Source organism: Sus scrofa, chromosome 12 (assembly GCF_000003025.6).
Source record: "Sus scrofa isolate TJ Tabasco breed Duroc chromosome 12, Sscrofa11.1, whole genome shotgun sequence".
NCBI lineage: Eukaryota > Metazoa > Chordata > Mammalia > Artiodactyla > Suidae > Sus > Sus scrofa.
In genome coordinates this window covers 12,462,151-12,487,097 of record NC_010454.4, presented here as the reverse complement: position 1 = coordinate 12,487,097, position 24,947 = coordinate 12,462,151, and the positions used below count along the sequence as shown (strand labels likewise).

Below are 24,947 nucleotides of genomic sequence, written 5' to 3'. Positions count from 1 at the left end.
GTTTTTATTTTATTTTATTTTTTATTGTGTTAATTGCTTTATATATATTTTTTATCATTTATTCATATATATTTTTTCTACTGTACAGCATGGTGACCCAGTTACACTTACATGTATACATTCTTTTTTCTCACATTACATGTTCCATCATAAGTGCCTAGACAGAGTTCCCAGTGCTATACAGCGGGATCCCATTGCTAATCCATCCCGAAAGCAACATTCTGCATCTGTTTACCCCAAGCTCCCAGTCCCTCCCCACTCCCTCCCCTTCCCCTTTGGCAACCACAAGTCTATTCTCCAAGTCCATGATTTTCTTTTCTGTGGAAAGGTTCCTTTGTGCCATATATTAGATTCCAGATATAAGTGATATCATATGGTATTTGTCTTTCTCTTTCTGATTTACTTCACTCAGGATGAGAGTCTCTAGTTCCATCCATGTTGCTGCAAATGGCATTATTTTGTTCTTTTTATGGCTGAGTAGTATTCCATTTTGTATATATATCACATCTTCCTAATCTAGTCATCTTTCAGTGGATATTTGGGTTGATTCCATGTCTTGGCTGTTGTGAATAGTGCAGCATGCAGGTGCATGTGTCTTTTTTAAGGAGAGTTTTGTCTGGATATATGCCCAAGAGTGGGACTGCTGGGTCATATGGTAGTTCTGTATATAGTTTTCTAAGATAAAAGCAAAAATAAACCAATGGGACCTAATCAAACTGACAGGCTTTTGCACAGCAAAGGAAACCAAAAAGAAAACAAAAAGACAACTTACAGAATGGGAGAAAATAGTTTCAAATGATGCAACAGACAAGGGCCTAATCTCTAAAATATACAAACAACTTCTACAACTCAATAGCAAAAAAGCCAACAACCCAACTGAAAGATGGGCAAAGGACCTGAATAGACATTTCTCCAAAGAAGATACACAGATGGCCAACAAGCACTTGAAAAAATGCTCAACATCACTGATTATTAGAGAAATGCAAATCAAAACTACCATGAGATACCACCTCACACCAGTCAGAATGGCCATCATTAATAAGTCCACAAATAAATGCTGGAGGGGGTATGGAGAAAAGGGAACCCTCCTGCACTGTTGGTGGGAATGTAAGCTGGTACAACCACTATGGAGAACAGTATGGAGGTACCTCCGAAATCTATACATCGAACTACCATATGACCAAGCAGTCCCACTTTTTGCAGTTTTAATCCATTTACCTATTAAAAGGTAAATGGTGATCCTAATTTCCAACAAAATGTCAAATTATGAAGACGAGTTGAAGTTAAAAGATGGCAGTATGTGTGTGTATATAAAACTGTAGATATAGAGACCTAATTATGATGTCCAAACATAGGTACTATAGGTACCTGAACCTAATTAAAATTATGATGTGGATAAGATACAGTTGAGTTTTGACTCACTCACTTAGATTATATGTAAAGTGAATTATCTTTTGGGGGGGGGACCTAACCTATGTAAAATAGTTAATTTATTAGCACTCATTGCCTTGCTTTTTTTAGGCTGTGTCGCAAATAATAATGGAAATGATAGCTGATATTTATTCAACATATGATCTATACCAGGCTCTCTGCCAAACATTTCCATTCATCTCATGTTCCACCATCTCATTTAAGCCTTATAAGTAATCTTTATGAGGAAGGCATTTCTAGTGTCCCCATCTTACAGATGGGAAAACTAAGGCTCTGAGGTTGAGTAACCAGCCCAGGTCAGACTTCTGAATAACTGTCAGAGCCAGCTTCAAGTCCCCACCTTCTGACTTGAAAGCCTCGGCTGTTAACTATTACATGCTAGCCCTGCTCCTACATTCTGTCTGTGAGAGCAAGTCAGTGACCAAGTGCATGAATGAACCTGGATCTCCTCACTCTTAATTTTCTGTCTGCCTGAATGATGATCACATCTGCTAATCATGTTTGAGTGTTTTATACATACAGATACGTGGATAGATACGGATACTCAGAGAGAGACCCAGTCATCACGAGCCTTGTATTTGGTTTTCTGAAACCAAATTTGTCTGCATATACATTAAAATAGGTCCATGTGGACCTAATATTTTGTAGTATTAGATATGACTATATTTAAATATTAGTTGTAAATAGTGCTGTAAAAAGAGTGTATTCACCCCACTTTCGGGGCTTATGATGAGCTGAGCTCTCCAGCTGGTGTTGGAGAGTGGAGATGGGCAGTAACCTAGCACTCAGTCGGCCAGCGCTTCCCAGAGTGTTCTTGGATAAGCAAACTTTTTGTTAAAGTGAATCTTTAGAGAGAAATTGAGGTATAAAGTAGGTCACTAAAATCCATTTAAAGGACCACCAGTCTTGAGGTAGTGTAACTTGATAAAACACTTATGGAGACTAATTTGGCAATACCTATCATTATTAAATTGCCCAAGATACAAGCCTTTGACCCACTTCCAGAATTTGCCTTAAGTGGCAATTAAAGAGTTGTACCAAACTTTAGCTAGGCAAAAAGATTCTCATTCTCTCACTCATTTATTTATCCTGTAACTGTTCATTGAGCTCCCATTATGAGAAAGGTGCCCACAATACCAGCATTTTCTATCTCCTTTCTATGCTTTATTTTCCACCATAGCACATCAGCTGAAAAACTATGCACTTTTGAAAACAATGTCGGAGAAGGATATTCAGGGATCTTGAAGATGTTCATGAGATAACTGTCAATTAAAATGCAGTTTACAGAACAGTATGTACATATGAGGTCATCTTTGCAAATAAAAGTACATCTAAAGAGGAGTTACCTCGTGGCTCAGCGTGTTAAGAATCTGGCATTGTCACTGCTGTGGCTCTGTTTACAGCTGTGTTATGGATTCAGTCCCTGGCCCAAGAACTTCTGCATGCCATGGGCATGGCCAAAAAAAAAAAAAAAAAAAAAAAAACCTTGTAAGGACAAAAAAGACTGGAATTATGTATCAGAATTTTACTGGTAGGTATCTCTGAGTGGTGGGATTTGCAGTAATTTTTTCTTTTTATCTTAGCTCTATAGTTTAAAGTATAACTTCACTTTTATAATAAGAAATAATAATTAAAAAAAAACATCGGGTGAAAAATTAAGAGCATCAGCCTCACAGAACCCAGTGGACATAGGGAGTCACATAGCTGAGACTAACAGGAGGCATGTTCCTTGCTGTCTAAGAAACAACAGATGAAGCAAGGTGTCATGGACTGGAATTCCTGAAGTATAAGAAAAGGTATAGAAACAAACGCATTCACACTAGTAGATCTTTTATACTGTAGTATATACCCTGTCTTGAGAGCCAAAAAATCTTGATCGCTTATTTACCGCTTTAATTCACTCCTTACCTTCAAAGTCAAGCTTCTAAAAAGAGCTGTCTCTACTGCATAACAAATCACCCCTTAACTTAGTGGTTTAAAGCAGCTATGTCATATGCCTGTAATTCTCTGGATCAAGGATGTGGGCAGAGTTGGACTAGGTGGTTCTTCTGCTCAGTGTGTAGCGTTGGCAGGGGGACGCATTCACTTACCTTCCCCAGGAGGCTTGGCTGGGGCTGCAGCATCCAGGAGGGCTCTAGCTCCTGTCCACGTGGCCTCGTTCTCTGGGTAGTCAGACTTTTTACATGGAAGCTAGTGTCTAAGAGGGGGGTTCAAATAGGCAAAGGCAGACCTGCACTTCCCTCAAGGCCACTGCAGAAAGATTGGCAGTGGCACTTTTACCACATTCTGCTGCTCAAGGCAGGTCCCAGAGCCAGCCCAGAGTCAAGCCGAGGGGAAGTGGTCACCACCTCGCAGGGGGGAGTGGAAGAGAGGGCCGTCTTAAGTCCTCCGCAGTGGTCTCTACCAAGTGTCCGGTTCCCATCTCCCCATATTCCTCACCAGAACACAATAGTACGAGGAAAAATCTATGTCTATACTCCTACTACCCAGAATTAACACTGATAATTAACACCGTGGCATATTTTTAAGAAAAATCTACTCTGTTGTCTTTGTAGAGATGGATAATGGCATATGCTCATACATAATTCAAAATGCAGGGGAACAGAAAGGTAAAAATATGTAAAATTACCACAGATTTCACCACCCAGAAATAATCCTCCTAGCACCGAGGTGAACATCAGATATCCTACTACATATGAGGAGGAAAGCGGAGGAAAGCCAAATAGCCTGATAGGATGGGTTGATACACTAGACTCTGTCTTTTTGTTAGTTTTAGAAAAATCTCAAGTTAATTTTCCTGAAGTTCAGCAGAGGAAAGAAATTAGCGTAAAACAGGAAGAATCAATTTATTAAACTTTGGAACAGAGTTTGATTCGGGGCTGAAACGTGAGTGCATTGGTTCACTCACACTTCCTGCCATCCCTCCTCCTTGCCTCCTGCTGCCTAGGGTTGTGTTCTTTCTTTCCACTGTCCAGATTTGTGGAGTACCCAGTGCGTCTCTGACCCTGAGCTTTAGTTTAATGCTCATGCTATCCTTAACCGATGTGGTGCTTACCACCAGGCCTTTCATTACCACAGTCTTCTACCCTCCATTCCCGACGTTTTCGCTCTGATGCGGTTCTCAATTGGCTGGATCATACCATAGACTCATGGTACTATCTTCCCTGAATTTTTCCATGTTTAAGAGTGTCTGCCAGTTAACCTTTGCGTTTTGAGTGACATGGGCACTGTATTCTTGTTCACACTTTTTCCTCTGAGAACTGAAACATTACTCATTGAATACTGCTGTGGAAAAGGCTGGGCAAGATTTGAGTCTTCCTCCAGGTCAAGGATTTGCTTTTCTGAAGGATTCCTCAAGAAGTCTTTTTCTTTATCGTGTCAGTTTGATAGAGCCACCAGAATAAATTCTGTAATTAACCAGGATCCCTCCGAAGGTCAAACATCGAAGAGCAGATGTTCCTGAAACACAGTGCATCTCCCTCTGTCAATAACACCGATTTGTCCTATCTCTGCATTTTCTAGAACCTGAAGAAGGGGAGGGAGGAGCTAGAGTAAGGGGGATGTGCAGTCTGGTTGGGCTGACTGTTCTTCCTGTTTCTGAGTTCACACTGCCTGAAAGGGAGAAGCATCTTATAATCCTTTGGGGTTTGGGTTATCCCAGTTTGGTGTGTATTCCTGAAGTCCTAATGCTTTCACTTCCCACAGACAGCCTTGATTTTTAGCTGTTTTTCCAACACATCCATCATACAGTCAGAAGAAGAAAAGGCTGAGGTTAGTCACACAGTTTTCGTCTCTTCAAATTTGGTAATAGTAAGGGGAATTCTCTGGATTTTGTTAGCTCGAAACAGATTAATGATTTCAGGGTCATAGACGGATTTTAAAGTTGAGTCGCTGAAACGCTCCAGGTATCTTCCTTGACAACAAGCCTGTAAGGGTTTTTCGTATTATACCCTATTTCAGTGCCTTAGTGCTTTTCTGTTGGGTTGGGAGAGGGAAATTCAATCTACTATCTGTTCTTAGAAGCCTCTTTGGCTCCTTTATAACATTTAACAGAGAACTGTGTTAGTCAGGTGTTTGTACAATGCTGTATAACAAACAGCTCCCCCAAACTTAGTGAACTTGTAATAACAATTTTTTTTTCTCGAAATATATCTGTGGGTCATTAGTGTGGTTTGGATTTAGGCTGTAGCTGGGTTTAGCTCCAGGCTTTACCTTGGGTTCAGGCCTGTTCTCCTCGTCTGCAAAATCTCTTTGGACTAGTGGTTGCCTGGGGTATCATCCTTATGGTGAATTACAGGAGGGCAAAAAGGTGAACAGGAAAAAAAATCCCTGCAGCCTCAGCTTCATTTCCGTCCACATCCATGAGGCAGGGAAATTATATACCCATGAACAGCAATGAACAGTGACTTAATCTGCCATCTAAACAGTCCCTAAAAATTCCAGTTAGTTGCATGGTAGCGCTTTCCCAGTTCATCTGCCATGTTCTGAAAACCTCTTTCCCGTTCCCTGATTCCCCTTCCTCTTTTTAACACTCAAATCTTGGTAGTAAGCAAAACCCCTTCTGTTTTCTTTTCTTTCTTCTTTTTAAAAACTAGACCACTGGTTTATTCTAAGCAGTACAACCAGATGTAAATGACGCGTAGTCGAGGTGTTGGGCGGCAGGGGCCGGGAGCTCCCAAACCCTCCCCCAGCCCGCCTGTCTCCCGGAACCTCCCCTGTTCTCCAGCCTCTTCTGTTTTCTTTGTTTGCACTGTCCCTGGACAATCCCAGCCCCTCACGGAAGCTTCCATTCAAATGAATTTGGAATCCTCACCTCCACCCCGAAGTTTTCTGAGCTCTCAATCACGTCTCTCACTGCTGTTGCACATTTTCACTTGGATGGCTCTCAGGCTGCTCAGACTAGAGAGATGGTAAACTGGCTGTAGGGAGCTCCCGCTCTTCTCTGACCGCTAAACCCGTTCTTCTTGTATTGATTATGAGAGTTAACGTGCCACCGTCATCCACTCCATCACTCAAGTCAGATTCTGGAAGTCTCCTGGAATGAATTCTTTCCCTCCTTTATCTCCCCGAGGTCAGTCCCTAGAAGTAATGTCTAAATACTTCCATGTGTGTACCTCATCCCCCAACCACTAGTTCTTACCTTCTTTGTCAGAGCTTCATATTTTTGACCTTGCCTGTTACAGGCCCTTTTTTGTAGAATCACTGCCAATAGCTTGACCCTCTCAGATATATCCCTCGAACTGTCGATAAAGTGACCTTTCTGAAACACACGTACGAGATGTGGTTTGCTTCTTAAAATTCAGCAGTGGCTTTTCATTGCCTATAGAATGAAGTCTCTACTTGTCAGCGCAGCGTATGAAACACAACACAGTCTAAACCAGTGGTTCTCAAGGTGGTATCCTCAGACCCCCTTAGCTCCCTGAGACCTTTTCAGGGACTCCGCTAGGACAAAACTATTTTCATAATAAGACATTAGTTGACTTTTTCACTGTGTTCACACTTGCACTGATATCATGAAAATCCACAGAGGATACAAATGGTGGTATTTTAGCAGGAAACATATCATTGACCCTGAACTGCTATGGGCAGTCATTACTTTCTTCATTACCACATGTTTGTGCTTTAAAATAAAAGTGAAATGGAGTTCCCGCTGTGGCACAGTGGATTGAGGATCCTGCATTGCCACAGCTGTGCTGTAGGTCAGAGCTGCAGCTCAGATTCGATCCCTGGCCCCTGGAACTTCCATATACCACGGGTGTGGCCAAAAAAGAAAAAGAAAACTGGAACAATAAATAGTATTAATTTTATTAAATCTCAATCCTTGGGAGTACATACATCTTTTTACTATCCATCAGAAGTACACTTAAAGCACTGGTGCTGCACAATGAAGCAGTGTGGTTGTGTCAAGGAAAAGCCATTCTGCATTTGCTTGAGTGTGAGCTGAGCTCCAGTCACTTGGAAAGAAGGATTGACAGGCTAACTACGTGTCTTCCGGTTTGACTGTCTGGCAGAGATTCTCTTGAAAGTGAAGGAAGTAAGCCTGACACTTCAAGGACAACAACCGACTGAGTTGTTGCTAACAATAAAACTTGAGCTTTCAAGCAAAAATCAGGAATTTGGAAAATTCATACCCTCGCTGTAAGCTTGACAGCTTGCTAGCACTTAAAGACTTTTCTGATCGGTGATATTCCTAATGATGTGCATGGGAAGAAACAGGGAAGAATTAATGAAGCGTATCAACATTTGGAAGATTTTTGTAACTCACCGAACCAGTGTTTTCCAAACGACCAACACCTGGATGTTGCAAAATCAGGCATAGGTGAAAGATCCATTCAAAATACAAAACAAACTAAACAATTTTTCTTTTTTTTTTTTCTTTTCTAGGCCCACACCCTCGGCATGTGGAGGTTCCCAGGCTAGGGGTCTAATCAGAGCTACAGCTGCCAGCCTACACCACAGCCACAGCAACACAGGATCCGAAACACGTCTGTGACCTACACCACAGCTCATGGCAGCACCAGATCCTTAACCCACTAAGCAGGGCCAGGGATCGAACCCGAAACTTCATGGTTCCTTGTTGGATTCGTTAACCACTGAGCCACAACGGGAACTATGACTAACGAATTTTAATGTAACATTAAAATAGCATATGAAGGTGTAGAGTTTCCGATTCTGCATTGCAACTTTTTAAAGAAACTGCTACTTGCTAATTTTTGCTGTAGTCACTAGGAATATCCACAGTCACCTGAAAAGGTTTCTAAAAGACCCCTCCCTCTCCAGCTGCTTATCTGTGTGACACTGGATTGTTTTCTTATACTTCAACCAAAGCAACACATTGCAAGACATGGAATGCAGAAGCAGGTATGAGAATCTAGCTGCCTTCTGTTAAGCCAGGCAGTAAAAAGTTTTGCAAAACTATGAAATACTTCTCGCTATTTTTCTTTTTTTTGCTTTGAAAAGAAGTTTATTTTTTATTTAAAAAGCATATTTATGTCACACATAATGGGTTTCTGTTATTTTTAATGAGTTAATAAGTATTTTAATATTTCTTTATTTTAATTTCTAATATGGTGAATACTGATGGAACCTACATAAATAAGACCTTTTTGGGATTCTTTATTGTTAAAGAATAGACCAAAACCTTTGAGAACCACTTGTCTAGATGTTGCCCTTCTCACCACCGTATCAACAGCTCGCCCTCAACCATCACGCTCTCTGGTGACGGCACAGGCTCCCTACATAGAGTCCTTTCCCTTTAAGATTGTGGAGTGTCAGAGAGAAGCTCGTGCCAGCTTTGTTCCTTTATCCAGTGAAGTTTTCGCCACACTGTAATGCCGGTCCCCAAGTTTTTCCTTTATCCAAAACCTTGAGCTTGAGTGTGTTTTGCTGCTCAGGCGCTTCAGGCTCTAGGGAGGTGACATAGAGCTTGTACTTCATCTCCAGGTGGTTCTGGGACAACACGCTGCGCCAGACACAGTGCATAGTGAGACACGCGGATATCCCCCGAAGGGGACAAAGAGAAACTGCAAACACCCTCACGACGTCAGTCAGGACTGTGGCCTCACAAGATAACCACACCCTTCCCGAAATAATCTGTGATTTTAAGAGAGGGTTTTCCCGTTGCAAAGAGGAGATGCTGAGCCTCTGTTTGGATGAATGTCCTTCCAGCAGACTCTAAGCTTCCTGAGAGCAAGCGCTGCCCTCGGAGTTTGGGTCACTGGAAGTTCTAGAAATATGCTGAATAAATGAATGCTGTTATCTCATACATGAAGGCTCTGGAAACCAATCATGTCCCTTCCCTCTCCTGTTAGTTTCTTGACGGCAGCATGCCTGTGAAGGCTTTGCGATGGCGCAGCAGACTGCGAAGCTAACGCCGATCTGCTGGTAACAGGGACTTCGTGGGCAGATTCTAAGAAAACGTCCTCCACCTTGTTTATCCCTCATTTCTGAGCTCAGCAAGGGCCCGTCAGGCGCACACCAAAGCCGAGCTGTCTGTTAGTTAACTCTCTCCACTGGACTCTCAGAAGTTCATTGGGGGGAATTGTTAGAAATAGTTCTGTAGAAAGACGGTGGAACATTCTTCTGGCATCACTGCACCAGCAGGGCCAAGCCCTTTCTTTGAAGCTAGTGTATTGAAAGTTCCTCACTGTGAAGCCAGATGTCCAAGCAGAGATTTCGTATCAAGGAGAAATGTTGTAAAATGTTTGCTTCAGGCATAGAAAAGAGATTTTAAAGCACTGATGCTCCTCTCCCTTGGCCACTGACTGGAGTTCACGAGAAAAGGTCGGCTGCCAGTAGGACATCTAGAAATCTGGTCTGTGTTACCAGAAGAGCTTGAGGGAGGGAAAAAAAGAACATTTCATAAGATTGGGCAATTCTCACTGTGCTAAAAGCTTGCAGGAATCCATTTCCCAAAGAATAAAGTTACAAACCTCATTGTGGGGTTTTAGTAGCATTGAGAAACAGAAAGACGTCGCCGTGCCCAGCATCGAATGGCTTTGTTTGGGACCTGTTCATTATTTAATTCTCGTCTCCCCTGCATACACGTCCTGAGGGCACAGAGGGAAGTGGCCTTCTCTTTGTGCCCTCCTGGATTAGAATTAATAATGCTAAGAATAGAAACGTATTTTCCATCCCACCCAAGAAGGCTCGCCTGCTCCCTCAGAAAGGAAGACAGGCCTTCAGTCGTGGTGGCATAAAGCGTAAGTGCCATTTTCCAGGAAGAATGCTCCGGAAGATAAGCTTGGGATACAGGGAGGCAGTGGGTTCCGACCTTGCTTCCTAGAGCAAGGAGACGAAATAACAGCAAATGAGCAGAGAAGAAACAAACAGTTCTCCCCCCGCCCAAAGTATTTTATCCCATACCTTTCCTCCAGTTCCATTCCCTGGCAAATTTTTGTTTTATTTAAAGACTACTTAAAATTATTTGCTCAGTGGAAAAAAAAAAAAAAAAAAAAAACCCTTCAAGCACTATGGAAAATATTTCTAGTCCCTGGAACTTTGCCTTGCATATGCTAAGGACTCAGGTAGAGCTGGATGAGTGAGTGCATGAATGACTGAGGAACTGAACAAATGCAGGTGAAAAAGGATGCTTCTCCACCCATGGTTAGGGAAACATTGCCGGTTGGAAGCCATGAGGTGACATTATATGTGATTACTTTAATTATTTCATGGTCCAAAATATAAATTGCTCTGGTTCATCAGATGTTGAAATATAGCTGCATCATCCAACTTTTGAATATGTTAAAATAATAACTACTTGGAAATATTTTAGTCTTTAGTAATTCTGCACTACATCAGGAATTATTTCAAAGTCAGTGTGATGAACCTAATAAACACTGAAATACATCATCAATACAACTAAAACTGCTGAATGCCTACTATGTATATACTTATGTGCTTACAACCGTAATGGTGTGTATTTACTTAACATGTATATTCAGAAGCACTGGGTTATATAGAATCCGAATTATAAGAAAACTTGATAACTTAATATATTAATTTAGCCACGACAGCTTAATACATTACGTTAATTTTAGTTTTAACGTTTGGTGCTGTGTCCTTTCAAACAGCCGTTTCGCTCTAGCAGAAGCTGACTTTCTGTTTCCCCTGTGACCACCCTCTCTCTCACCACTTATCAACACTGAAGTTCATGCCTCTTCCTTTTAACTGTCGCGATATCATCTCTTGCTTCCCAAGACGTATTCCTGAAGAATTCAACCCCGCACTCACGCCTTCCTGTGCTCCATCCTCCAGCTTCAGCGTTGGTGACAGCATCCCCCAGTTGGTGTGCTGGCACCAACTGAACTGGCTTGAAGGAGCCAATTGTTACATTGTCAGGAATTCTGCCAGCTGGAGTGTGTGCACCATGGAAATCAGGGCACGCTGCTACAGATATTTTTGAGAGCGTGTTATTAAACATTTACCAGCACACTGCTCCACACAGTCCCCCTTCCGCCACTTTCTTGAGGACACTGACTTCCAGCTCTAATCCCCGAGGTCACGATGATGCTCAACCCTCTTCACTCAAGGGCTGTGAGGACACACAGGTGGATAGACAGCACTTCTCTGTGCTTCCTGATGTGCTTGTTAGCTGCTGACCCACCTCCCGCTCTGCTTTTCCTGAGGTGTATGAGTCAGCTCTTCCAGATATGCCTTTAAAGCCCCTTTTCTAATCCCAACGTGATACACAAAGTTTACAAAGTAACCTGCTACCTACTCTCTAAATCGGTGGTGGCTTCCCACTTGCAGTCACCCTCTGACTCTGTGCAGCATTTGACCGTGTTAACCAATGTTTTTCCTTCTAGAACCGGGGTTGGAGAACTGCTCCTGTAAAAGGCCTGGGTAGCAAGAGTCTAGGTTTTGTGACACGGTCCCTGTCACAGTTACTCAGGCCTTGCTGTTGTGGTGTGAAAACAGCCTCAGACAGTGTGTCAACAAGTGGCCGTGTTCTGATAAAACTTTATTTAAGAAGACAGGCGAGGCGCCAGGTGCGGCCACTGGCCGGAGTGTCTAACCCTCGCTCTGGAGCCCCACTCCTCTCCTGGTTTACTTGTCGCCCCTGCTGGTCTCTTCTTCTCCTCGTGGGTGTTCCTCAAGTCCTCGTCCTGGGCTCTGCTTCTCCTTCCCCCTTGCGCGGTGAGCTCATCTCCCCTGGGGCTTCAGCTGCCACTTCAGTAGAGATGCTTCCCAGAAGCCTCAGCCTGATTCCTCGCTGGTCCTATATCTCACATTGCCTGTAAATCATCTTCCTGAGTGGAATGCACCAGTATTTCAAACTCAGTAACCACCACACCGAATTAGCGTGTTTCCTTCCAAACCGGCTCTTCTCTCCAGCCTCTCAGGGCTTCCCCAGTCTTTCTGTTTCCTGTTAGAAACTTTGGTTCATCTTTGTCCTTTCTTTCCTTCATCCCTCTTTATCTCAAGTGTATCACCAGAGCCCTAGAATGTATTTCTTATTCCTCTGATAGGACGCTATTCAGAGCCTTTCTCAACTTGAGATTGATTTAAAACAGCCTCCTCTCAGCCCATGTCCCTGCCAAGGGTCTTTGAGCTCCAGGCCAGCATGAAGGCCTCTGCCAGAGAAATCCAAAATCACTGAGGTCCCTGCCTTACAGAGAGTGCTCAGAAATCAATGGAAAGAAAACTAGCAAGCCAGTGGACCAAATGGACAAAGAGTGGGGACCCAGAATTCACAGACAAAAAGTAAAAGCCAGCAAATGTGGGGGGGGGTGCTTATTCTCCTAATTAAAAAATGTAAATCAAAACTGGCAAGTTTTGACGGGCCTGGCTGCCACTTGATGGGCATAAATTTTAAACCTAAGAAATACCCAATGATGCAGTGATACTGGGCATTTAAATCAGTGCAGCCTATTTGGAGGTGAGTGTGGGGATATCTGCTGCCATTTAAATGCACATGACCTTGGGAACCTCTGATTCCACTGATAGGAATGTGTCCCATGGATATACCTGCAAGGATCTACAATAGCTTTGTATTTGAGCCAAAAGCTAGGGAGGGAGTTCTTGTTGTGGCTCAAGGGTAATAAACCTGACTAGTATCCATGAGGATGTGGGTTCGATCCCTGGCCTTGCTCAGTGGGTTAAGGATCTGGCATTGCCGTGAGCTGTGGCGTAGTTCGAAGTAGTGGCTCGAACCCTGCGTTGCTGTGGCTGTGGTGCAGGCCAGCAGCTATAGCTCCAATTTGACCCCTAGCCTGGGATCTTCCATATGCTGTGAGCTCAGCCTTAAAAAGACAAAGCCAACAAACAAACAAAAAAAGGGAAAAAATAAATTGTGGTACATGCAAACAATAAAATATAATGAGGCCATTTTAAAAGCACGAAATAGATCTCTCTGTGAAAATGAGACAAGATTGCCAATACGTAATAGTAAATGAAAAGAATGCAGAATGTTATGTACATTTAAAATTGCCCAAATGGGCCTCAGAAATGGGTAACTGGTTATTTTGGAGAACTAGAACTTTTTATTTTTCATTTTCTATCTCTTGATGATGATGCTTTCTTACAATGTCATCTTACTAAATTGAATTTAAAGGATCCCTTTTAACGACAAGATCCGTCAGTCTGCCCGATCCAGATTTCTCAGTATTCCTCAGCGTGGACATTTTGTTCTGGCCAAGCTGGTCTCTCTGTCCACAAATCCACGCAGGGCCCGCGTCCCACCTTCACTCAGGTTCTGTACCTTCCTCCGCACCACAGCCCTCAGGCTTGTTGAGTGTTACCGAGGCCCACTGGGGCTCCTGCCTGCCTCCTCCAGAAGGCTTTTCTGCCCTGGGGAATCTTGCATTTTCATGAACTTCTATCTTAATGCTTAGTGATTCTTTGTTTCTGGTTTCTGCACATGGTGCTGGGCACCCAAAAATAAGACTTAGCTGATTTAAAGAATATTATATGCTAAATGTTATGTCTCTTGCTGTATTTTAAGGCAGCTTGAAGCATATCAGCCCCAACCTTGCACCCCCACACAATCTGCAGTTCAATATCTAAGCCTTTGGCTTAGCAGACTCCTCTTTTAAGGTGCAGACATCCTTGATGTGTTAACATATTAACCACTTGAAGTAGTTCATGCTCTAATGTGCAACTGTTTAATCAGAGACTTTCTTCCTAACAATTAGATAAGATCATCTCACTTGAAGGGCCAGGAAGTAGTTAGTATCTAGAGGAAGACGTGGGGACAGGGGAGCTGGAAGGTAGTTTAGGAACCTGGGCAATGGAGCTAGGTGTGTTCAGGGGTCACGGGCAGCCTTGGGGGCAGGCCACGGTGGCCGGGGGAAAATGCTTCATATGTGTTCCTGACTCTATTTTGCATGATCTCAGGTTGACATGCACAGCCTGAGATATAGGTATCCTTTTTAAAAGGAAATGGACTGCATGTGTATATGTATGTGTGGATTTGTGTATGTGTGTATGTACTTTTCACAAAAAGATAGAATGCATGTACATTTGTATATACATGTATTTTCCAACAGTTACACATTCTTAGAAAAAAAAAAGTGAAGCTATGAATAAACATTTGTATTATCATAACTGCTTCTGCATAAATGTGCCTTATAAATCATGGAAAAAATTTAAAATGGGCCTAGCTGATTTTGCTTTACATTTGTATAGTGTTATTTTTAGGGGATTTGTTGCATTACAGAAATATATCATATAGAGAGTTAACTTACAGCCTTACACAGAATTTTGAAGGAACTGAATCAAAAATCAATAAACTGATGAAGACAAACCCAGTTTTTATACATATGTTGTATTTGCCAAACGCATATATATAATGGAAGAAAAAATTGGTGTGAGGCTGTCATGCCATCAAGAAAAGCCTGAAATGTTATTTCCAGGGTTGTCAATAGAAGTCTGTTGCTATCATAGCAGCAGTGGTAGCAGCTGAAACTAAAGATTTGGAGCAAAAGAGATCTGGGGTGGTTGGTGGGTTACAGGAATGCTTTAATGTTGGAGGCCAGAGGAAAGAGTGGAATTAAAAACAAAGACACAGCCCCCATTTTTTTTCAAGAGAGGCAAAACCCTTTTGCTTTTATGTCTCTGTCACTTGCTTCAGGATTCTTCATAAATCCCTCTAACCACCTAAATAAATATTCATATGGCTGCTCAACATCTCATTAATAAAACAAGATTTGGTGGTAAAATATTTCAGAGTAACATATGATTTGCATCTCACCCTTGTTTAACTTTAAATCTCAAGCAATTAATAAATTAGACTCGAGAGCTTTTTAAGAAGTAACATCTTACATGCACCACAAATTGCATTATTTTTATGTGTAAATAATGATGAAAGGAGAGATTGTTCCTTTGATGTCTATAAACTACACTGTAAAATATGCAGAAAACATTCTTGAGTTTAGTTGCAGCCAAAACAAATAGACTAGTTCATAAAACAAAGCAGCAGCATTCTTAGAAACAAGCATTACTCTTTCTTTGCTTCCCAATTACTCTTTTTCCATCTTATATTCCTGCCATTCCTTGTGGCAGATTCATCCCAAATTCAGAAGCGATGTTAGCCTGAATTTCCTCATCCAGAGAACTGGGTCCTTCTCAAATTCTTCCCAGTAAACTTGTCTTCCTGTGGAGTTCAGACTAGACCTCAGCTGCACTGCCAGGTTCCATGCAGTGAATCATTTTTGTCAGTAGTATTTCATTGTTGCTTAAAACCAATTATTTCAAAATGTTAGCAAATTTCGGTATTCCTCAAAGAGTTGTATTTACTTTCTTCTTTACTTTCCGAGCTGGCTTATCGAGTTTCGTTTTATTTTTAAATAGTATCTGCAAATCCTTGTTGACAAAGTCTGAGTTTGACCTGATTTTTTCTTTGGCATAGTTAATAATCAGCACCTGTTGTAAGTTCACGTCTACCGTGAAGGGTGCAGAAATGCTGTGGGCTCCTAACCACATAGAATATAGAATGAGTTCATTATTATAGTAACATCACAAGATGGTTTGTATTCATCCTCTGACCAGGCATGTCTTCTTCTTCTAACACATCGTATAGTGTAAGGTTAAATACTAGGTAGTCAGGTTTAATTGGAGAAGCCAAAGATGTACGCTTGACCTCAGATCCCTCCCAGCCTAGACAGTGGGTATTCTTCCAACCTTGACAGGGCCCCTGTTTCAGCCTTGCTAACAAGTCTGCCATTCCCCTTCTTGGCCCGATGCTTCTTCATCAAAACTGACCCTGAGCTCGGATCATTTCAAAGTAACAGTCTTGTCTATCAGATCCTGTGTCACCTTGTCTCTAGCTGGGTTTTTATCCCATTCCTTTTCTCCTGGATGGCAGTTTTCCACGCGAGTTCACCATCTCCCTTTCCTCAAACATGGTGTTCTCATCCATCCTTCCTTTATTCTTAACAAAGTTTAAGGAGCAGAGTATTAAATACAGTGGATTCCCGTGAAACTGTTTCCTTTTATACCAGCTTAAACTGTAATTCCATGCTATTGGATTGATTAATAGTATCTCAGAGTTGAAAAGAATCTTAGAGAATTGCCCCCCACACACACACACACACATGCCGCCACCCAGCCTCTCACTCTCCCCATCCTCATCCCACATTTCGCAAATAAAAACCTTGAGCCCACCTGAGGGGAAGTGCCCAGTCCCTTTCAAGTATCTATGGCAGCATCAAGCCTTGAGCCCAAGGCTTCCAAGTCTTTGGTCTTTCCCCCGTGGTCCCTGTATTCAAACACACGTGAAGATAGAAATAAAGTAAAATCTCTTCTCCTTTAAAATGTATGTGAGCTGCCAAAATAGATGAAGCATCTTCTTCACAATCTTACATAGATACTGGAGCCAAGAGTGCCTGGGTTCAAATCCTGGCTCCACCACTTTGAAACCATGGGACCTCAAACAAGTTACTGTTAACCTCTCTGGTCCTCAGGTTCCTCATTTCAAACGGACGGAAGTTACAACAAAATTTGTAGCGATTGCTGCGAGAATTAAGTGAATTACTGTTGGAACGGCATTTAGAATGAATGCGTCTACTTAATAAGTCCCACATATACATACTCGTTCAATTATTTATTTAAAAGCCCCTCTCCGAGAAGAGTTGGCTATGTCTGAATGGAGTCCGCATTAAATAAACCTGTCTGGATCCCGTTCCCCCGGCAGCTGCTGTCTCTCTGCTCCGTTCCTACTCATTCCTTCTGACTTTACAGCCTGACGTCCTCCCTGTCGTCCCTCCACAGAAACTGCTCCTCGTGTTGCCGGTGGCGTCCTTGTTGCGGAGTCCACTGGACACCCTGTCCTTCTCTACGTGACGCCCCTGCAGCGTCCGACCCAGTGGGAGGCAGCTCCCTGCTCGTCCCTCTGTCTCTCTCACCCTCGAACCCCGTTGTTCCTTGGGGGGACTATTCTGATCTCATGTAGACATTCTCATCCACTGCCACCTAGATACTAAGAACTGGCAACTTTCTGTCTCCTCCTCAGATCTCTCAGATCTCACTGCATTCCAGATCTTTCTGGAAGATTCTTGGTTATCTACACACTCTTGACATGTCCTACAGAAATCTGCAGCTCATCATGTTCAAAGCTGAAGTGCTTATCTGAGCCCCTTCACACCTGTTTCTACTTCGTTCCTGGATACCGTCAATGGCAGTGTCTTCCCTTCCCTCCTCTCTTTCATTTGCCACAGGCGGCCAGTCCCCTGGCTCCTGTCTTCACTTTGGCTCCCTCTGCTCTGCACCCGCAGGGCCCTTCCCCTAGTGTCTCCCTCTGCTCTGCACCCACGGGGCTCTTCCCCTAGCACAGGGACGTACCCCCTCTCTCCCGATTCTATGCGAGTCCCCGCCCCCCAGGCTTTCCCCCTCCAGTCCTTTCTCCGCACCACACCTAGGGTGATCACCACTCCTTTGGGTTCCCGGGGGCCTGAGGACGCAGCCCAGATGCTCTCGCAAGACTCCGATGATCACCCAGCCTGTCCCAGCAATCTCCTACCTCTCTCTTCCTTGCACCCATGCTCACCCACCTCTCCCCTGTAACTCTTCAGATGTGAGACGCTTGCTCCCATCTTCAGCTTTTGCCCTTTCCCCATTCCCACTCCTGCTCATTCTAACGTCTCATCTTAGATGTCTCTGTCCCTAGAAAGACTTCCTTGGCCACCACAGCCTCCTAACTACGGGCCTGCATTCCATCCTCTGCTCCTCTTGTGCCCTCCGCTTGTCTCACTGGAGTGTGGCCACAAAGGACAGGGAGAGCTGATCTCTCTCTGCACCGCTTCCCTGGACTCCAAGCTCCAGCAGAACAAGGGCCACTTACTGGGAGCCCAGAGCCCAGTCTCCTGCCTGGGACTCCGTGTCAATCATTTGCTGGCTCACTGGATGTTCACTGCCATGTAAACCCAGGCCTAGTTTAATGCAGGCTGTATAAATCAATAACAATGCAGATCTTCTTGGAAAGCACTATCTTTTTTAAAAGGTATGATGGGAGTTCCCTGGTGGCTCAGTGGATAAAGGATACAGTGCTGCCAGTGCTGTGGCTCACGTTGCTGCTGCAGCTCAAGTTGGAAACCTGGGCCAGGAACTTCTGTGTGTCACAGGCGCAGCCAAAAAAAAATATGTAAGGTATGGCAACACAATGCAGGGAACACAATCCGTTTACCATCTTAAGCGCCCCCAATCCTTCTGGTGCCCATGCGTTTTGAGGCAAGTCCTCGTCTTCCCTCCTTCCTCCTCCTTTCTTCCCGGTTCTCGCCTCATCTCTCTGAAGCAGATCATTAATAGCATTTCTCTGAATTTTTCCTTTGGAAACACTTGACAAACTTTTAGAGCTAAAAGAACAGTCATACTTTCAGGCTTTACCCCAAGATAAGAACATTTTCTGATGTATCCTCTTTGGATTATCTATCCCTGAACTATCTAGAAGCTCTGAAAATTTGGATTTCCTCTCTTTTCTCCATATGATGTTTATCCAAGTGTTTGTTTCATCATGTTCAGGCTAGATTATTTCATGACATAAAAATTCCTTTCAAATTCCTTTCGCTTTATCAATAAACATAAACGAATATATCCCAAAAAAGTTCAACTAAATCCTCCCTCCCAAAATAAAATCAATGGAATTTAATACAAATGCATGTTTAACTACTAATGAAACAGGCATTAAAATCAAGGACCCCATGAAAAGAGGTCCTTTTACTCATGGGATGATTTGAAGGTGACACTTGGCAAAAATTTAGTCATTGATTATATTCTGTAGAAAAAGAGTAAATGTTTGATTGAAATTAAAATGATAAATGCAACTTCCAGTTAAGATAGAGTAAAATATCACCTTTTTACCGCAGGATGTTCACTTAGTCAAATATGGAGAGTTGAGCTGAGTCAAATTTTATATTAATAGAGAAAAGTCAGGGAACCACAGGCAGAAAAAATTTTTTTTGGAGTTCCCGTCGTGGCTCAGTGGTTAATGAATCCGACTGGGAACCATGAGGTTGCGGGTTCGGTCCCTGCCCTTACTCAGTGGGTTAAGGATCCGGTGTTGCCATGAGCTGTGGTGTAGGTCACAGACATGGCTCGGATCCCACATTGCTGTGGCTGTGGTGTAGGCCAGCGGCTACAGCTCTGATCTCTGATTCAACCCCTAGCCTGGGAACCTCCATATGCCACGGGAGCAGCCCTAGTAACGGCAAAAAGACCAAAAAAAAAAATTTTTTTTTGCTCCCTCTATTTTTTAGAGTGAGATTTCTACAAATGCTTATAAGGTCTACCTGCCCAAATGACTGTCAGTGGACAAGACAGCGCAATCAGCTTCTCTACTGATTTCTTCCTGGCCATGAAGTCAGGGGCCCTTTGAAATATTTTCACCTTCAGCTGCTCATGCCTTCACTTGGGCACAAATTCTCTAGCTGATGGTTTTCCGAGAAATAGCGTGCAGGAAAATTAAAACTCGAAAGCCTGGAGAGTCTGGAAAAAGGGATTTGACCAAAAAAAATTTTTTTTCAAAGCTGTGCTTTGTATTTATCATATATCATCTATAAAGTCTACCTCCTATGCTAGGGGACACTGAATGAAAATATGTACTTTCAAATGTCTACCTTTCGGTTAAGCCCTGGAGCCACAAGGAAGAGCCAAGTTTCAAAAGCCAGAGAGGAAAAACCACTAATCAAAAGAATAGATAAAAATTATGTACAGTGACCATAATATGGCATTCCTGAAAATCATCAAATCGGTTTCAAAACCTTATTTTTGTTCTATTTCTAGTGTCTTTTTGGAGTTGTTCTCTCCCTTCTGGGACTAACCTGTTTTCATATCTGTGAGATCATTATAGTTTAAAAAGAAGTAAGCGTGAGCTATATACTGCCCATCCAGCCACTTGCCTGAGGCACATGGCATCCTTTCAAAGGCTGTTTCCAGGGCCAAGGCGAGTTTTTAAATTCACAGTAGACTTTTAAGTGTGATGTAGTAAGAAGTCCTAAAATATACATATTTATTTAGCTGAGCAAATTATATTTCCCAATGAGAGCCCCATCATAAAGGTTAGCATTTCATCTAGGAATTAAGTACAATGGAACATGTAAATACAAGTTTTAGTGCAGCAAGGATGTCTTCAGACCTGCATTACTTGTATCATTGTTTAGAGACTGGCTTCTGTGGGTACAAATGCAATTTTTAACTTAAAAATTATGACAGGGAGTTCCCATTGTGGCTCAGTGGTTAACGAATCCAACTAGGAACCATGAGGTTGCCGGTTCGATCTCTGACCTCGTTCAGTGGGTTAAGGATCCAGCATTGCTGTGAGCTGTAGTGTAGGTCACAGACGCGGCTCAGATCCCCAGTTGCTGTGGCTCTGGCATAGGCTGGCGGCTACAGCTCCGATTAGACCCCTAGCCTGGGAACCTCCATATGCCGCAGGAGCGACCCTAGAAAAGGCAAAAAAAAAAAAAAAAAAAAAAAAAGACAAAAAAAAAATTATGGCAATAGGAGTTCTTGCTGTGGCACAGTGGATTAAGAATCCGACTGCAGCAGCTCAGGTCCCTGGGGAGGTGTAGGTTCTATCCTGGCCTGGATTAGTGGGTTAAAGGATTCAGGGTTGCTGCAGCTGCAGCTCATCTTCAGTCCATGGCCTGGTAACTCCCATCTGCCATAGGGGCAGCCAAAAAAATAAGCTATGGCAGTAGTAACTAATTTCTAGAATCCAAACCTGAGGTCACAGCATGACTCCCAGTCTGCTGTTTTCCTGTAACTTTCTTGCCTATCCAGTTCTCAGCTCAGAATCACATCACCCCCCAAAGGCCCCTTTATGACCTTTTGGTCTCTCCTTTTTTTCTCCTCTGAGTCTCATGATCCTGTCTCTCCTTTCTTCCATCACCCCCCAGGAGACTCGGTTACCCTCACTCCCAAGACTGTCATGTTGGAAGATGGGTCCCTGCATCCCAAATGGAAGCATGTTTTCCAGCAGAAGCTTTGTAGTAAGGTGGATGCTAGGTCTCACAGTACCATTGGCACGATAGAATATCTCAAATACATAAGGGTTAAATAACCTTTTTCTGGTTCACTTCTTCCTGCAGGTACAGACTTGGATTTGATGCTGAATATTCCCCCCCACCCCAAACCCCTGTCCCCCTGGTCATCTTCTGACCTCTGAAGAGCAGGGCTGTGCCCCTTCTCTCTCCGTCCTCATCATGCATTCCTTTCGTGTTCTTTGCTTTACACCCAGAGTCCAGTTCAGTATTTGGCAAGGAGTAAGACCTCAGTAAATTTTTGTTGAATGAAGAAATGAGTTTGGCATTTATGCCTACCAACTGTAAAGCCACACTCTGAGGAAGGTTGGGCCTCGTCCTGGTTTGCAATATTGGCAGTGGGAGCGGCGGTGGTTGTTACTGTCATTGTGTTGGTGCCCTTGGGAAGGGTGCTGTCAGTCACGAATTCCTCGCCACACAGCTCCCCAGAACGGCACTGGATTCGGACAGCCCCCTCCTTGAGCTCCTCTCCTTCCTCGAAGCCCGGACTCCACACTCCACTTAACCTGTCTTCTCTGGTTGTATTCGCTGGCTCTTCTTTTTCTCATCAGAAGCGCCACGTATAAATTCTGCACCAATGTTCTATGATTTTTCCCCTCAGCAAACTCAATCAGTCCTACACCTTCAGCTCTGCTTCCTCAGCAGAAGAATCACAACTTTAACTCCTGACCCTAGTTTCCCCTCAGGGTCCGGGCTGAGGTGATGCCTCTGTGTGGACGATCTCTTGGAATCTACAGCTCCACATGGAGTCTCCCCTCTCTTACTGCTCGGGGCTTCAAGTGTGCCGAGATCCTCCAGGGACTTTTTCCCTTCCTTGATTCCCACACACGCACCTTAATTAGCCCTTCCCTCTCTGGTCCCATCACCTCCATCTGACTCCTGCTTGCTTACTCCCTCTCTCCTAGACTCTCCCCAAGTCGCCTTGCTCCTCTCATCCAGCTCTCTCATCTGTCACTAGAGCAGATAAGCCAGCCACAGGTCGAAGCAAAGCGGACCATGCCACGCTCCTCCTCTACAGCTTTCAGTATTTCTCACTGCCCAGCAAAACATAAAACAAACAGCCCAACTCGCCTATCTAGCCCTCATCTTCTGCTCCCCTGTGTTTTCCCTTCACTTCAACCAGAGTGGATGATTTTTATTGCCTAAATATACCCACTGTTTCCTTGTACATAGATCTTTGATGATGCTCTTTCTTTCATCAGGTCAGAATATGGGCTTGCTTTATTTAAGATTTTAGGCATGCACCAATTCTAAATAACGAAAGAATACATATGGTATAGCAGTAGAATGGGCGATCCAGTGGAGGTGAAGTTAAGGTTTTCAGCGGAGAGGAAAGGAAGGAATAAGATGACTAGGTGGGAACTATAGCTAGTCACTTGTGATAGAGCACGGGGGAGGGCAATGTGTGGAAAAAAATGTATGTATATATATATATGTATGTGCAACTGGGTCACTTTGCACTACAGTAGAAAATTGACAGAACACTGTAAACCAACTATAAGGGAAAAAATTAAAATCATTAAAAAAAAAAAAAGATGGCTAAGGACACAGGTGGCTGATGAATGAAGACTTTGAGCTCAGGTAATTGTAGGAGTTGGGAAAGGGAGAGGGCAGGGACTGGGTCACAGCCTGACTCCACAGTTAAAGGGAGAAGAGGGAACTGACGGATGTACATGCTGTTAGGCAACGTTCATGTTCATGTAAATAGCCAATAATTATCAAGTCAGCAGTAAAAAATCTGACATTATATAGACCCTCCCCCCAAAAAAACAAATATTGTAAAATATCTGGTTTGTTGACTTTTTTACACTTTGATCAGTTGGGTAATCACAACACAAAGAAAATTAGATGTGACAAACAGAATTACCTACAAATGTTACATATTTACATGAATATATATATATCTTTGCCCACAATATAAATATATGGGAGACAGAGAGATAGGGGGAGGGGGAGAGGGGGAGAGAGAGAGGTGTGATGTGTTGAAGCTCAAAGGGACGTATTTCTCTTGGGAAAAATCAAATCCTTTTTGAAGAGAAGGTGGAAGATGCTTGCATAATTTAGATGAAGCGTATGTTCAAGATTGAGAAAACTAACATTCAAAGACTCCTTTCGAAGGGTATCTGGGAAGCTCATATGCACAAGGGAAGAGTGGCCACAGTTAGGAGAGGTAATTTAAGTGTTCTTCAGCTCCTTGGAGAGGAACTTGTGGAAGAAGGAAAGTAAGCTGACTTGATGTGGAAGGAAATAGTGGCTCTTAAGGAATCTGAGGGATAGAAATGGACTGTATTCATGAATATTTGAATTTTGCTGTCACCTGAATGTTTTATGCTGGGAACCAGTGTGTAGCACAGCAATTTGGTATAGCTCTTAAAATAACTTCTAAATTGTTCTTTAGACAGTATAGGTTTTCCTTAAACGGCTATATTTAGATTTTTCTTCTGTTTTTGTTTCTAAAGTTAATATAATGTGTATCCTTCACAGACCTGGACTTGTAGTTCCCCAAAATAAAAACAGCAATTTCAGAAAGCTATGTAATAATTTGAATTCTATCAGCAGGTTCTAATTGTCCGCATACCTAGTAACACCCTAGACCACTCCTCGCTGCCAGAAAAGCCATACTCCACTCCCATCTGACATCATGCATTGCCTTAAAGCTACCGGAATACTCAGTTGCCATATATCATCTACCTACCTGACTATAAACTTCAGAAACCAGAAGAAAAACACAGGAAAGTGGAAATGATTTATGTGTGGAGATTATAGTGTGGTTTGGGTTGTCAGTGTGCTATACTTTGAATGCTTTGAACATGTTTCCCATTTATTTTGTGCCTTGAGTCTGCCTTTCCTGGTTTCTGTGCCCAGTTTTCATCTCCCGCCTGACCCAGCCTTAGCCAGCCGGGCTTGGCATAGGTGATCTTTGGCATGAACGCAAGCTCCGTCATGGTTCTGTGGTGCCGATAACACAGCTCTGAGTGCCATCTCTCTAGTCCTTGCTTTTGAATGTCATCCAGTGCCCCCACCTACACAAAGGACCGACTTGCTCACATCTTCTCATCAAAAGTGAAAATTAGAGCAGGGCCCAGACAACTCTAACCCAGCTTACTTTGTGGTACTATTTTGGTCACTATTTACATTTGCTGGTGAGAAAGCAGAAGGCTTTTTTTGTTGCTCAAAACCCTTTTGAAGCCCCATGGCACAGAAGAAATTACATGTTTGTCTGGGCTTTGCCAGTCAGATGGAAGCGGGCGGTAACTACGCGAGGAGGTCAGTGATGCGGATGACCTTGTCCTGCTTTATGCTGTTTTGCAAGCATTTTTAATGCACCGTCGTTTCCAGAGTCTTTGGAACTGTTCCTGCCTGAGATACAAGCAACGTTAGACAACGTTTTCTCCAGGCTGCTTTCTACCTGACATATAAATAAAGAATACTTTAGTCTCTTCGGGGATCTAAAATAAGTGGATAAAGAGATGGGTTTGTGTTTTTTTTTTTTTTGGTCCTTTTATTCATCTTCTTGTGTCTTATCCATGAGTTATAGAA

General features: G+C 43.0%; 1 protein-coding gene and 1 long non-coding RNA gene across 9 annotated transcripts in view; one reads left to right on the top strand and one right to left on the bottom strand.

Annotated features, from left to right (window-relative positions):
- CEP112 (centrosomal protein 112) overlaps positions 1-24,947 on the top strand; it is a 475,548-nt gene that overhangs the window by 328,733 nt on the left and 121,868 nt on the right. The gene's annotated exons all lie outside the window — the stretch shown is intronic.
- Positions 4,166-12,653, bottom strand: LOC106505401. Its single transcript, XR_001299807.2, has 3 exons — positions 11,063-12,653; positions 9,864-10,212; positions 4,166-9,764 (listed from the first exon to the last, which is right to left on the bottom strand). It is a non-coding gene; the product is annotated as an uncharacterized LOC106505401 (long non-coding RNA).